The following is a 13,614-nucleotide window of genomic DNA, read 5'->3' on the forward strand; positions in this document are numbered from 1 at the left end:
CTCCAAAAGACGCATTAGAGCTGATGGTCCGGCTAGGTCTTATTTTCGGGGTGACACGGTAAGTCATTCTCACTATATGTGTAGTGCCCGCCCGCCCTCCACCACATCGTGTACAGCCAGCCTCCCTCGACACACTAGTCGTGTATGCATCACCACAATATATTTCTGGTCTCAGAATTAGGGCTTCTAAACCATTAAGTAGCACCACTATTTACCTAGTCATTCAAGCCAGAAACCTAGGAATCATCTTTGATTTGTCATTTCCCTTCATACCCCACACCTAATTAATCAGCAAGCCCTGTCAGCTCTACCTCCAAAAATTTATTGTCATTCTAACAGTCAGAGTTAAATTGACACTTCTGTTCCCAGACCGATTTAAGAACCAACTGAAAGGTAGATGCAGAAGTCACACAAGCAGAGATCAAAATATCACCTTTATTAGTAGTAGAGCTATGTCGTGCGGGGAGTCACGCAGGGTCTCTGGTCCTGCTCCACACATAAGAACGCAGGATATGGTGAGGCCAAAAAGGAACACCCAAGGAGCCATAGATGGGGGAGTCATACCACTATAGTCTCGCTGGCGGCATCCGCCTCTCTGCAATCCGCACTTGCAGCCTCAGCCACCATCTTCTTGCCAGCCCCATTTTCTGCTAGTGTAGCCACTGCAGTTATATTAGTGGCCAATGGCTCACTGGTTACAGCTGACGGCCAACTAGCCACAGCTGATGACCATCCAATCACAGTTGATGGCCATTTACTACCTGAGCCAGCACCTTTCCACCTGAGGGCGAGAGCCTGGAAACTGCACTCCTGGCTCTGTCCCCACAAGCTAATACTAACAGCTTGTTCTACCTGCAAGTGAACTAATATTATAAACCCACAGCTAGACAGGCTTCCTACCACTCCCAGGCTGTGGGGGCCACCACAGACTTCCCTGTGCAGGGTGCATTGCCTGCCCCTGTAATACTTACAGCATGGAGGGAGGAACAGGCAGGATACATAAGTGCAGCAGGCAGGCAGATCTCCAACAGGAAGAAGAGGGTAAAGGGTGGAGGAGCCTGCTGGCATCATCCAGCACTGCCTAACAAGCTCTGGGAACAGTGAGTGATGATGAGGAAAGACCAGGAAGGTTACCAAGAAGTCACCGGAAAGAAGATTCCCCTCCTCCAACATTCCCCAGATTCTTGTTCTTTTACCCCATTAAGATTAACCATTAACTAGTAGTGTGGCTGCCCTCCTTGGGAGGCAAGGTTAAAAATCTACCTGGGCAATTCTGGTCCCACTGTCAAAAGATTATTCTCCCAAAACCAACCATGGCTTTCCTGGGATACTGGTGGGCAGTGTTTTATTTTTTAACTCCAGGAGGTCCTAAAATGGGTCAGAATAACACATTAATTAAACTAATTCTAAAGCCTGCATCCGAGGCTAGAAGTTCTTCCTCTGTTAGCCTTTTTAAACCATGTCCGGCCACATTGTTCAACATAGCTCATCAAAGGTTTGGCAATGAGATAAAATAACAACATAAACATATTCCAATCATAAAAATGCCATCCATACAGAGTCACAACTTTGAATATTAACTGCTTTTTTAATGGATTTTTCCTGGGAGGAAATTAGAGTTAAAAATTAAATTCCATGCAAATTAGTCCAAAGATCTTAGAGGTCAAAAGAATTAAAGTTCAAAATCATATTCTCTTGCACTGGTGAATTAAAGATCTAAAAATTAAAGTCCAAACTTTATCTTCTTCAATTTCTTATTTCTGTCCCCTCTCAGCTAGAAGGGTCTTTGCTACCAGGTAGAACTCAGGTGTCTTTAGTGGAAGACCTATATCTTCTATGGAATGGATATAGGTCCTTCAGAGTGCATTCTGAATGCTTCTCTAGCATGTCCCATGTGTACGGGCTCCAAGGCTTACCAGAATGCAAAGGACCATCACAGCACTGGCACCCAACCCACCAAATCTGGAAAACAACTCAATCTTGTTATCACAAGTACAATCATGTGTCCAGAGACTAGAGTTAGTGTCACCAAAGACTGTACTAGAGATTCAGTGGTACTGGATGAGACGAGGTGTGGGGACAGAGTCAGGAGTGCAGTTTCCAGGCTCTCTGCCTCATGTGGAAAGGTGCTGGGTCAGGTAGTAAATGGCCATCAACTGTAATTGGATGGCCATCAGCTGTAGCTAGTTGACCGTCAGCTGTAACCAGTGAGCCATTGGCCACTAATATAACTGCTGTGGCTACGCTAGCAGCAAATGGGGGCTAGCAAGAAGATGGTGGCGGAGCTAGGAAGCACGGATTGCAGTTAGTATGGTGGATTGCAGCTAGCAAGTGAGGTTGGTTGGTTGGCAGAGAAGCAGACAGCAGGTTGCGGTTAGTGTGGATCCTGCTTCCTGTGGCTCCAACCCAGCCGCCAGCGAGAATATAGTGGTATGACTCCCCTACCTATGGCTCCGTGGGTGTTCCTTTTTGGCCTCACCATGTCCTGCATCCTTATGTGGGGAGCGGGAGCTGAGACCCCACCTGACGCTCGGCATAACAGGAGGTAAGACCAACAAAACACCTTCTTTTAATCTCTTCATGTGCCAGTGAGTCCAGGCTAGTTATTTGAAGCCCACAGTCTCTAAATTTACACTGAATCAGGATCAATCTCCCATCTAGTAGTTAATTTTGACACCATGTATCTACATATGGGGAGGGTGGGGGGTAGCATTTGGTACTGGGGATGTGCCCATAGCCTTCTTTTTAAGACAGCATTTGAGACATTATAATCTTGTAAAGTTAGAATTTGTGTTGGTGGCAGCCCAGATAACCAGGCTTTACGTGATGTGCTCCTGCCTTTCTATTTATTTACATCTATAATTTTCCATTTTCTCTTTGAGCGCCTTGTTTCGGGCATCCCGTGCTGCACTGAGTGTGGGCCTCATCCACAACCCACAAGAGGCCTCTTTGGCCCTGGGCCACACAGGGGACTTCCATTGCCTCTTGCTAGGAAATTGCGTAGAACTATAAATTCTGCCTAGGAGAGAGATTTCCCCCTAGTTGTCATATTTGATTCAGCTGAAGAATTGCTCTTAGATTCCTGAACAGAGTTACTGTGGATGCTTCAGAGCTTGTGTTTCTCATGGTCTGTGGGCATCTATTGCTCTCCAATGGGCTCCTGTCTTTCCCCCACTTTTGAATATTCCAGTTCTTGAATAGCATGTATTTCTGGAACATCTTTAACTGAAGTACTGTGCCTCTGATGTTTCATTCCCCTCTGCTGTTCCCCTGCTCCTTCCACAATGACTCAGTTGAATTTCTAACAGTTTAACCTACTTAAATTAATTACTTTCCTTTTCCAACACACATACAGCTGGAATTGAGGGCCTTCCTTTTATTTTCTCTTTGCCTTCTGACCCAGAAAATAGATTATCTACGTAGTATATTCCTCTAGGTGTTTGATGTGTAGAGGTCCACCTTAGTGAGATATATGAAATCAATAAATTCTAAGGCTACTAAAAGCTACACTGGTCAAATCAGTGCTGGCCACTTTCTTCTCCTCATGTTGGATAGTCCCACCTGGAAGATATTATCGCACCAAACCAACATCCAATCTGGGCCTAGACTCAGTTGATTATTGTTCTGTCTGGCTCTCCGTTCTCATTTTCCGTCTCTGGCTGTGCCTTCCCTTAGCGTGCCAATTCCATTCATTTCTCCAGCACATGCCCTCAAGGCACAGGCAAAACCTGCTTGCCACCTGCAATAACTGTCTCTGAATCTAACCCAGATAACAATTACTTGAGTATTTTGTGCTTCTCTTTCTTGTTTTCCCCTCTCGGGTCTGTCCAGCTTCTTTGTGGCCACTTGGTATAACTACCCCGGTCTTCAAAAGATTGTTCTCCAATTGCTGTTACTGTGGATTCTTCATCTACTCCTTTCAGAAGAGGCTCTCAGTTTGCTCCTGGATCTGGCTTCTTGCAGGCAAGCAGGATGACGTCAGTCAGAGGTCTTACATTTTTTCATTGGTTTTTTAATGGGCCCAGTTACTTACGCCTGCACTAGTGATAGCCAAAATGTCTTTACCTTTTCTAATACTCTCTTGATGAACAATTAGGCCTGTCATGTGGGGCGGCCTGCGGGGTCTCAGCTCCCGCTCCCCACATAAGAATGCAGAAGACGGTGAGACCAAAAAGGAACACCCACGGAGCCATAGATAGGGGAGTCATACCATTACAGTCTTGGTGGCGGCTGGGTTGGAGACATAGGAAGCAGGAGCCACACGATCCATAACCTGCATCCACTTCTGTGCCAACCAACCAACCCCACTTGCTAACTACAATCCATGCTTGCTAGCTCAGCCACCTTCTTCTTGCTAGCCCCAATTTGCTGCTAGTGTAGCCACGGCAGTTATATTAGTGGCCAATGACTCATTGGTTACAGCTGACGGCCAACCAGCAACAGCTGATGGCCATCTAATCATAGTTGATGGCCATTTACTATCTGAGCCAGCACCTTTCCATGTGAGGCCGAGAGCCTGGAAACTGCACTCCTCCTGACTCTGTCCCCACAGCCTGAGTACACTTCCTGTTCATCTCCGGCCTCTAAGATCTCCCTATAGGTCTAGTCTCTCCATTAAGCACTCATTCTATTTCTACTACGGACAGAATGTTTGTGCCCTTCCCAAATTCATGTTAAATCCTAACACCCAATGAGATGGCATTTGGAGATAGGGTCTTTGAGGGTTGATTATGTCATGAGGGTGGAGCCCTCATAAATGGGATTAGTCCTTTTATGAAGAGACCCCACAGTGCTCCCTGTCACTTCCACTACGTGAGGTTACAGTGAGAAGACAGCTGTTTATGAACCAGGAAGTGGGCTCTCACCAGACACTGAATCTGCCTGCGTCTTAATATGGGACTTCCCAGCTTCCAGAACTGTGAGAAATAAATTTCTGTTGTTTATAAGCCACCTAGTCTACAGTATTTTATTATAACAGCCTGAATGGACTAAGAGAGTTTCCTAAGAGAAGTTTACTCTCCCTCCAGCAAATCATCTTGTCTTCCTTTTTTTTTTTTTTTCAATTTTTTAATTTCATTCTTCCACTTCCTTTACTCGTATAGTCAGGTTGACACATAACTTACATTACTCCCATTCCTCCTTGATTTGCTGAGGAAACTTTATTGCTGGGGATGGAGAGTCTAGGTTTCAGGCCTTTGAATTGTTTTTCTACCTGAACCTAAGAAAATGGTTTATTTTCTTAAGAGTTCCATTCCTATGTATGAGTTTATTAATAAATTTTACCATCTTTTTGTGGGAGATTTGCAATTTGGGTGTCCAAAATCGAAAACCATGGTTAGAACTTGTATAACAAATCCAGAGCCATTTGAAGTCACATAGTAGGGCTGGTTCTTGACTCTGTAAACAAGTCATATAAATGGTACTTTTATCACAATTTTCTCCCTTGGGCTCATAACAATATAAAGTGGAACAAAATTTCAGACAGCTGATCTAACACTACCTACTTAGCGCTGGCAATAATAATTTAAAGCCAGACCCTTGTTTACCATTCAAGCCATAATCATCTCTTGCCTGAATCATTACAATAGTTCCTAACTCATCTCTCGGCCACCATTCTTATCCCCACCAACAGTCCCTCTGCCATATATAGCTGCCAGAATGATCTTTTAAAAACTTACATAAGGTAAAAGAACACTATCTAGAAAGTGAAAAGAGAACTCATTTTCACTGGGAAAAACTGGGAGGGAGGTTGTGCAAATTGTATGTCTGATAAAGGCCAGGTATCCTGAATATATGAAGAACTTTTCCCACTCAACAATAAGATCAACAACCCAATTTAAAAATGTACAAAGGACTTGGACAGACATTTCTCCAAAGCAGATACACAAATAAGCATGTGAAATGATTCTCAACATCATTAGTCATTAGGGAAATGCAAGTCAAAATCACAATAAGATACTTCACACCTACTAGGAAGGCTATAATCACAAAAACAGAAAATAACAAGTGTTGAAAGAATGTAGAGAAAGTAGAATCCTCATACATTGCTGGCAGGAATATAAAATGTTGTAGCCACTTTGGAAATAAATTTGGCAGTTCCTCAAAAGTTAAACCTAGAGTTAACCATATGACTTAGCAACTCTACTCATAGATATATGCCCGAGAGAAACTTAAGTTTATATTCGTATAAGAACTTATACACAAATGAATAACAGCATTATTCATAAAAGTCAAAAAGTGAAACAGCCCAAATGTTCATTAACAGATGAATGGATAAGCAAAATGTGGTATATGCATACAATGGAATATTATTTTGCCATGAAAGGAATGAAGTAGCGTTGCATGCTACAATACAAGTGACTTTGAAAACATTATGCTAAATGGCAGAAGCAAGACACAGTAGGCTGTATGATTCCATTTATGTGAAACGTCCTGCATAGGCAAATCCATAGGGACCAAAAACAGATTATTTTTTACCAAGGACTGAGGAAAGGGGCAAGGGAAGTAACTGCTCACAGATTCACAGGGTTTGTTTTTGGAGTGATGATAGAAATGTTCTGGAATTAGTGGCCATGGTTGCACTCAGTATGAGCTAAAAACCAATGACTTGTGTATTTTAAAATGGTGACATTCATGGTATATGAATTACCTCTTAATTTTCAGAAACATCAAGAAGGAAACAAAAAATTGCATCGCATCGTAACCTTCCACTGGTTAAACTCTGCGCTGGCTTCCTGTAGCACTCAGATAAAACCTAGGCCTCCCAGGCTCTGATTGTCATGACCCCTGCCTGCCTCTCATCTCATCCCCCATCATCCTCCCTTCACTCCCCTCCCTCATTTACGGTAAACTCCAGGCTCACTGGCCCCGCCGCTTTCAATATAGGTGTTACCCTTACTCTTCCTCCTCCTCCATAGGGTATTCTTTTCCTGGGGTTTTCATAGCTGCCTCTTTCTTGTCACAGGGGCCTCAGCTCAGTGCCACCTCTGCAGCTAGAAGCCTCCTTCACCATCTCCACCACTGTCTCTGTCATATTACCTTGTCTTGTTTTCCCCGCTGCACGTGTCACTGTCTGAAATTGTTTATGCATACATTCACTGAGGTCAGAGATTTGGTCTGACTTTGTTCACCGCTGCTGATAATAATGCCTGGCACAGAGTAGATGCTCAAAAAATATATTTTGAATGAATTAATGGGATCTAGTTCGTATACATTGGAAATTCAGACATTTTGATAGAATTTGGGTGCTGAGAGCTACAGCTGATTTTAAACAACCTCAGAGACTCCATTTCTGGATACATTGAGGCCATGTATATAGCATCTCGAGAGGGGGGTAAGAAACAGGAGGAATGGGAAAGTATACTGACTCTCCCACCTTATCTGAATCTGCAGGAAGGCAGTCTAAGGATGTACGCCTTAGCCTAATTTGAATGAAGTGTGGTAAATAGCAGGGCTTCAGGCAGGGGCCTGTTAGCTAGATACCCCTGTGCCCCATTGTTTCTGAGTTGCCCAGCAAGAATTTTTTTGCCTCATATGTTCCCTTCTTCCTCAACTATGGGTAAATCACCCATTCTCCCTTCTGAAATCTAATACCCTGTCCCCCCCACCTTTCTCCTTTGTCCAAAAATGTCCTATACACCCAACATTGCCTCATTGTCTTTGGAATTTTCATGCTTATGTGAATTCCCCAAGTACGTTTATTAAAATTTGATTTCCTCCTGTTAATCTGTGTCTGTTAATTTGATTATTAGCCCAGCTAGAAGAACTTCAAAGGTGGAAGGAAAAGTATTAATTATTTTTTTAGCCTCCACAGCACCTCACCGTCATTTCCAAATTACCCAAAGACAACATTTTATAGTTGTGGAAACCATGATGAAAGTGCCCAAAGTTTATGAGATCAGCTATATAAATCTTGCAATATAATTCATGATTCTGTTTGTTCTCTAAAAGGAGGGTTGAGGCGCACATGCCTGACGGCAGTCCGTTGGAGGAGATCAAAGCCGGATGGCCAGGAGGCGGCACAGTGAGGTCCCCGTGATTGCAGCTCAGCCCCGCTTCTGGGCTTGTGCTTTGTTCCTGAAAAGGGGCAGTAATAAAGACCAGAGCCCCTGAAAACCACAGAACAAAGAGCACATCTGCCTTGGGGCCCAGGAAGAGGGTGAGCAGGGAGAGAAAGGTGGCCTGAGAGCCATTAAGAATGGAATTAAGGAGCAAGCATGAACATGTCTGTGTTGGGAGTGAGGGGGGTGTGCGGGGAGTGACAACCACACGGCTGACAGCAGGAGGGCAAATGAGGATGCTGGGAGCCAGAGGACGCCCTCGGAAGCAGACACCCTAGGCTTCTGTGAAGGATCTGAGGCCTGGGCACTGCACATTTTGCTGGTGAAGACTGGGGTACACGGGCTATTTCATCACTATGAACTAGGCACATGTGGTTTACGTGTATCATAGGGGACAGTGCTCATAGTCTCTTATTCAAACAAAGAAAATATCCTATTTTTATTCTGAGATGATCTATGAATCACATATGACATAAGTGGAAGCAACATTAGGGGAAAAAATCTGTCACTGTATATTTTAGTGAGTTGGATCATCAGGCAAAAGAAAATGATTACCTCTAAGCTAAGCCAGGTGGGGAAAGAATGTAAAGATAATTTAGGTTTAGATTATCAAATGAGGAGAAAAGATTATTGAGGTAGGAAAGAAAAATCGTAGAGGGATGAGAAAGTGAGGTGGTACAAAGAGATTAAAGGCTAGTTTGAAAACAACCGACATTGTGAAGTGGGAAGAGTAGAGTTTACAGCTTCAAAAGATAAAGCTTAATTTAAAATCAGTTTGCACAATTACATGCAAGTATCGAAAGTAAGTAAAAGTGATTTTTAGAAAGTTTACATCAAGAAAGTGAGCAGAACATGACATGGCCCAACTCGCCACACACTGAGGTGTCTCAGAGCTCGGGATATCTTAGATCGTGAAGTAGACGTATTTCGGGTAATAAGAAGGAATCTAGTGCTGGCTTACACAGATTTGAATTTCCAGAACAACCTGCTGGGTGACCTCCACTGTCAAGCCATCCTGCACACTCCATCACTTAACTAATAGGCCTGAAGCAGGGCTTTACTCGCTGTCAAACTTGCAACACCTGCACATCTCTTACCACCTCAACTTGGAACTCAGCCTGGCTTCCTAGCCCCACCCAATCTATTTACTCTTCTTTCTTAGTTCTCTCCAGCACACACGTCTCTCTGAAGCCTGTCTCTTTCCTAGTCCTGCCTCTGGGCTTTCGCCCGAGATGCGGCCTTGGTCTGCAGTGTTTGCTGTCTCCTGTCTGCCTTGCCAAATGCCATCCTTCTGTCAAGGTCAAGCTTACATTTCAATGCCACCACTTCTTTTCTTACTCACCCCTTTCTTTGAACTCCTAAAATACAATTGCGCAATTATATATTGCCATATATATGATTCCCTATTCTTTTACATGTATTAGCACCAGGAAGTAGAGGAAAGAGAAGAGGGAAATTAATAACAGAGAAGAGTGAAATCCTCATTTTAGATTCCAATTTGGAGGTGGGTGTTGTGAGAGGATGGAGGAAGTAGAGTTATCATAGAAACCTTTGGTGCAGGAAAGGATGTAAGGCTGGTTGTACTCAGCAGCCTGCTTTCCATGTCACTTGGCAATAACTTAATCTTACGTTTTAAGTTCATCATCATGAGCAATGAGATATGTACCTGGATGTCCCAGATAACGGAAGCTTACCATGCAAAGTCTTGGGCTCCATTCCAGACCTATTGAATCAGAATCTCTGAGGGTGGGGCCCAGCAATCTGTGTTTTAATAGCATTCTCGGCAATTCTGATACATAGTAATGTTAGAAACATACTGCTTTAGAGCATAAAAACTTAAAAGTTACTTGTTATATGAAACTATTTCTATAATGCATACGTATTTCCTTGCCTTTTGGGACATAACAGGCTAAACATACAGTGCTCCTTTCCAGTGCGACCAAAGTCACCATGATGGACATTACTTCCTGCCCATTGCCACTGGGACGGGCTACACACATGGACAAAACCCTCGGACACTAACCACACTGCCGGGGCCACGGTCCACCGGGTCACCTCATTCCTGCAACTGACTGCAGCTGTCATTCGGGTCCACCCAGCCCTTATCCTTATCTATAACAATACTAGAGGGATTCTTTAGCTTGGGGCTTTATGAAAACAATACAAAGATTAATTGAAAATGACTGAATCACGGAGTAAAAGAAAACGCATGCAGTTCACTAATTATACCCACCCCAGATACTGTACGGATCAAATACTGTGCAGAGGCATTCTGGTGTTATCTTTCAACGTCTCCACTAAAGAAATGGCGGAAATTCTTAGGCAACTCTCAGGACACGTTTCTGTTCTCAACTGGATCTTATATTATCTAGGCTTTACGGATCCTCCTCCGAATAACACACTCTGTTCTTGCCACACAACAGTTTGCCCAGGAACAACTGCTGGCCTTACAAATGAGTTAAACAAATTCTCAAAATCTGCATTTGCTATTGCTCACAGTTCAGATTTTGCTAAGACATCTCCCCAGACGATGGCTACGGGACCTTAGCTTTCCTCGAGTCCATTATGCTGAACCTGCCACCAGCTTCTCACTGCTTGGGAGCGGCACCTTCTGCACTCTCACGGCTTTGTGTCTGTCTCCAGCCAGCATCTCTGTGCTCTGCCCATACTGAGGTTTTCAGTGAGATTTATCGGTTCAGTTCCTTTGGGGAAGAAGTAATTTCTAGATTGAGTCCAAACTGAACAGGATTCCCTTGGATCTGAGGGTAGATGCATATGAAAATTTAGCAAATACTGCCAAAATGCCTCTCAGAGGGATTTACCCTCATTCACCAGAAATGTAGAAGGTGCTCGTTTCCCCATAGCTCCATTGGCAGAGACAGAAATTCCTTTTCCTGTGGATATCTTAGTGTACTATGACATCTTCCCATAACGGTCACCAATTTAGAACTGCAGTCATCTCTCTCCAGCTGCTGACCCTTCCTCTTGGACGCAGTTTTCTTTTCCAATTTAATTCAAAAAATTGAATTGAGATCTTACTTTCAAACTAGTTCTCACAAGTAGGAAAGTCACACAACTTAGAATCTTACTATGACATTTGTAATGGCCTCTATTCTTTTTCTCTTTGATGATGAATCAAGAGTTTTAAAATCAGAAGGAAAAGGAGTATTTAGATGATCCAGCCCCTATTTGTAGAAAGTGTTTGGAGTCTCATGGTATCTATCTCCATATACCAAGACATCTCTGTTTTTTCCATTCATAGAAAGGCACTATTACTTATTGGGAGTCAAAGGTCTCCCTCACCACACAGCACTGCCCTCGTCTTCATTTCTAAGACAGCTGAAGTTCAAAGGTTAATCACTAACGCAGATGATAATGATAGGAGATGATGGGTGGGGCAGGAGTTAGTCAGATCTTTCTGTATTTTCCACTAAAGTTTTCTGTAAACCTGAAACTGCTTAAAAATAAAGTGTATTAATTTTTAAAGGGTAACAACCAGAATGGGTTATGTAACAACATGCTATTTTTATAATTGAGAAATACATGCACACAAAACACATTTTACAAAAGCACATACAAAGATAAGGTCCTTATTGTCCACTTCATGGACAGTGTAGATGCCTGACCATTGCGCTGTACACCTGAAGCCGAATAATGAGTCAACTATAATTTAATATATATAGTCACAGGATGTCACACACTCTATGACAGCATAGGGAATAGAGTCAATGGAATTGTAACAGCTATATATGATGTCAGAAGGGGGACGAGGGTTATAACTTTGTGAGGGGTATAAATGTCTATTACATTGTTTTGTACACCTGAAATGAATAAAAATTTAAAAAATTAAAAAAATAAAAAGATAAGGTACTCACTTAATACATTAGAATAATGATGTTAGGGGCAGTGAAAATGGACATGGAGTGTGATGACAAAATGGAATTAACAAAACGAGAGTGGGACTTTGCATGGACTAACAGTGATAACATGCCATGAACTGAGTGTGATCAGATTTGTCCTATGAACTTGAAACCCAAAACGAAAGAAGGGGAAAAAAGTAGGGGTTCTTAAACTGGGCAGGAGGGTAGAGTTTAGAGAAATTTAAAAAGAACACACGTGCTTCAGCCCCATTTCAGACCAACTGCATCAGAAACTCTACTATTGGAGCCCACGCTTGTGCATTTTATAAAAGTTCCTATATTAGCTTCATCATCTATAACTGTCCAGAAGTCCATTTTGATAGAAATGACTGGAAAAAATGAACAAGGGAAAGAGAAAAATCTTCCATTAGAATTCTAAATAATTTTGTAGGTACTCTCTCTCCAGAAGGTAGAGCTTAACCCCTCTTTCCCCCATTGATTGTGGTCTGAGTTTAGTCATTTGCTTCTGAACACTAGAGTGTAGCAAACACTACCTAAACTAAGGGATCAAGATTAACATAACCAGTGATACATCATATTGCTAGCAGATATTCCTGATACGCTGTGATGAGAACGGTACTTCACTTCTGTGGTCATCTTCCCCCAAACTCATAACCCCAGTCTAAGCAGAGACAAAAATCTAATTGAGATACATTGTACAAAAGGCCTAGTACTCCTCAAAACTGTCAACATCATGAAAAATGAGGAAAGCCTAGAGTTATCACAAACCAGAGAAGGCTAAGGAGACATGATGACTAAATGTAAGATGGTATCCTGGATGGTATCCTGGAACAGAAAAAAAAGACATGAGTAGAAAAACTAGTTAAAGCTGACTAAAGTCTAGAATTTTAGTTTCTCACAAATAGCAATGTACCAATGTTGGTTTCTTTTTTCTTTCTTTTTTTTTAGTTTCAGGTGTACAAAACAATGTAATAGTTAGACATTTATACCCCTCACGGTGATACCTCCCTCTTCCCCAATGTTGGTGTCTTAGTCATGACAGATATAGCCCGCAAGATGCTAACATCTGGGTGAAGGAAGGGCAGGCGGGAACTCTGTACCACCTTTGCAACTTGCTTGTAAATCTAACGCTATTCTAAACTTCAAAGTGAAACAAAACAAAAAGGTTCTAACTTAGCAGGTACTTATAATGTAATTAAAAACAGGACCCAGAAAGGAAAAACGTTGCATACAGATTCAGCAGGAGAGGAGAAAAAATAGAATGCCTACTTTTCGCATGAATTATTGTGCATTTTTCTTTTAAGAACAGTTCTACGATGGTGCTACTGAAATACTATAAATGAAGACAGAAAGTAGAGGTAAAGGAAAGTAAAAGGCAGGTCAGAGATTAGGGTGAAGGATAAAGAAGCCCGAGTGAGAGGTCAGAGGCTGCCACGCAGGCAGGCCCCGCAAGCCCGGAGCCCCCCGCCGGGCTGAGCCAAACAGCCTGCTTGGCTTCGCTCGCCCCCTGTCAACGCCTACTTTGCTGGATAGAGACTGACCCAGCTAGGACTGAGCTCAGTAATGCAGAAAGAGACAGTGTGATGTGCGAGGGAAGTCATTACAATCTGGAAGTCTCCATATTCCCAAATTATCCTGAAGTGTCTGGATCAAAATCTGAACATTGGTGAGGA

Source organism: Rhinolophus ferrumequinum, chromosome 2 (assembly GCF_004115265.2).
Source record: "Rhinolophus ferrumequinum isolate MPI-CBG mRhiFer1 chromosome 2, mRhiFer1_v1.p, whole genome shotgun sequence".
Taxonomy (NCBI): domain Eukaryota; kingdom Metazoa; phylum Chordata; class Mammalia; order Chiroptera; family Rhinolophidae; genus Rhinolophus; species Rhinolophus ferrumequinum.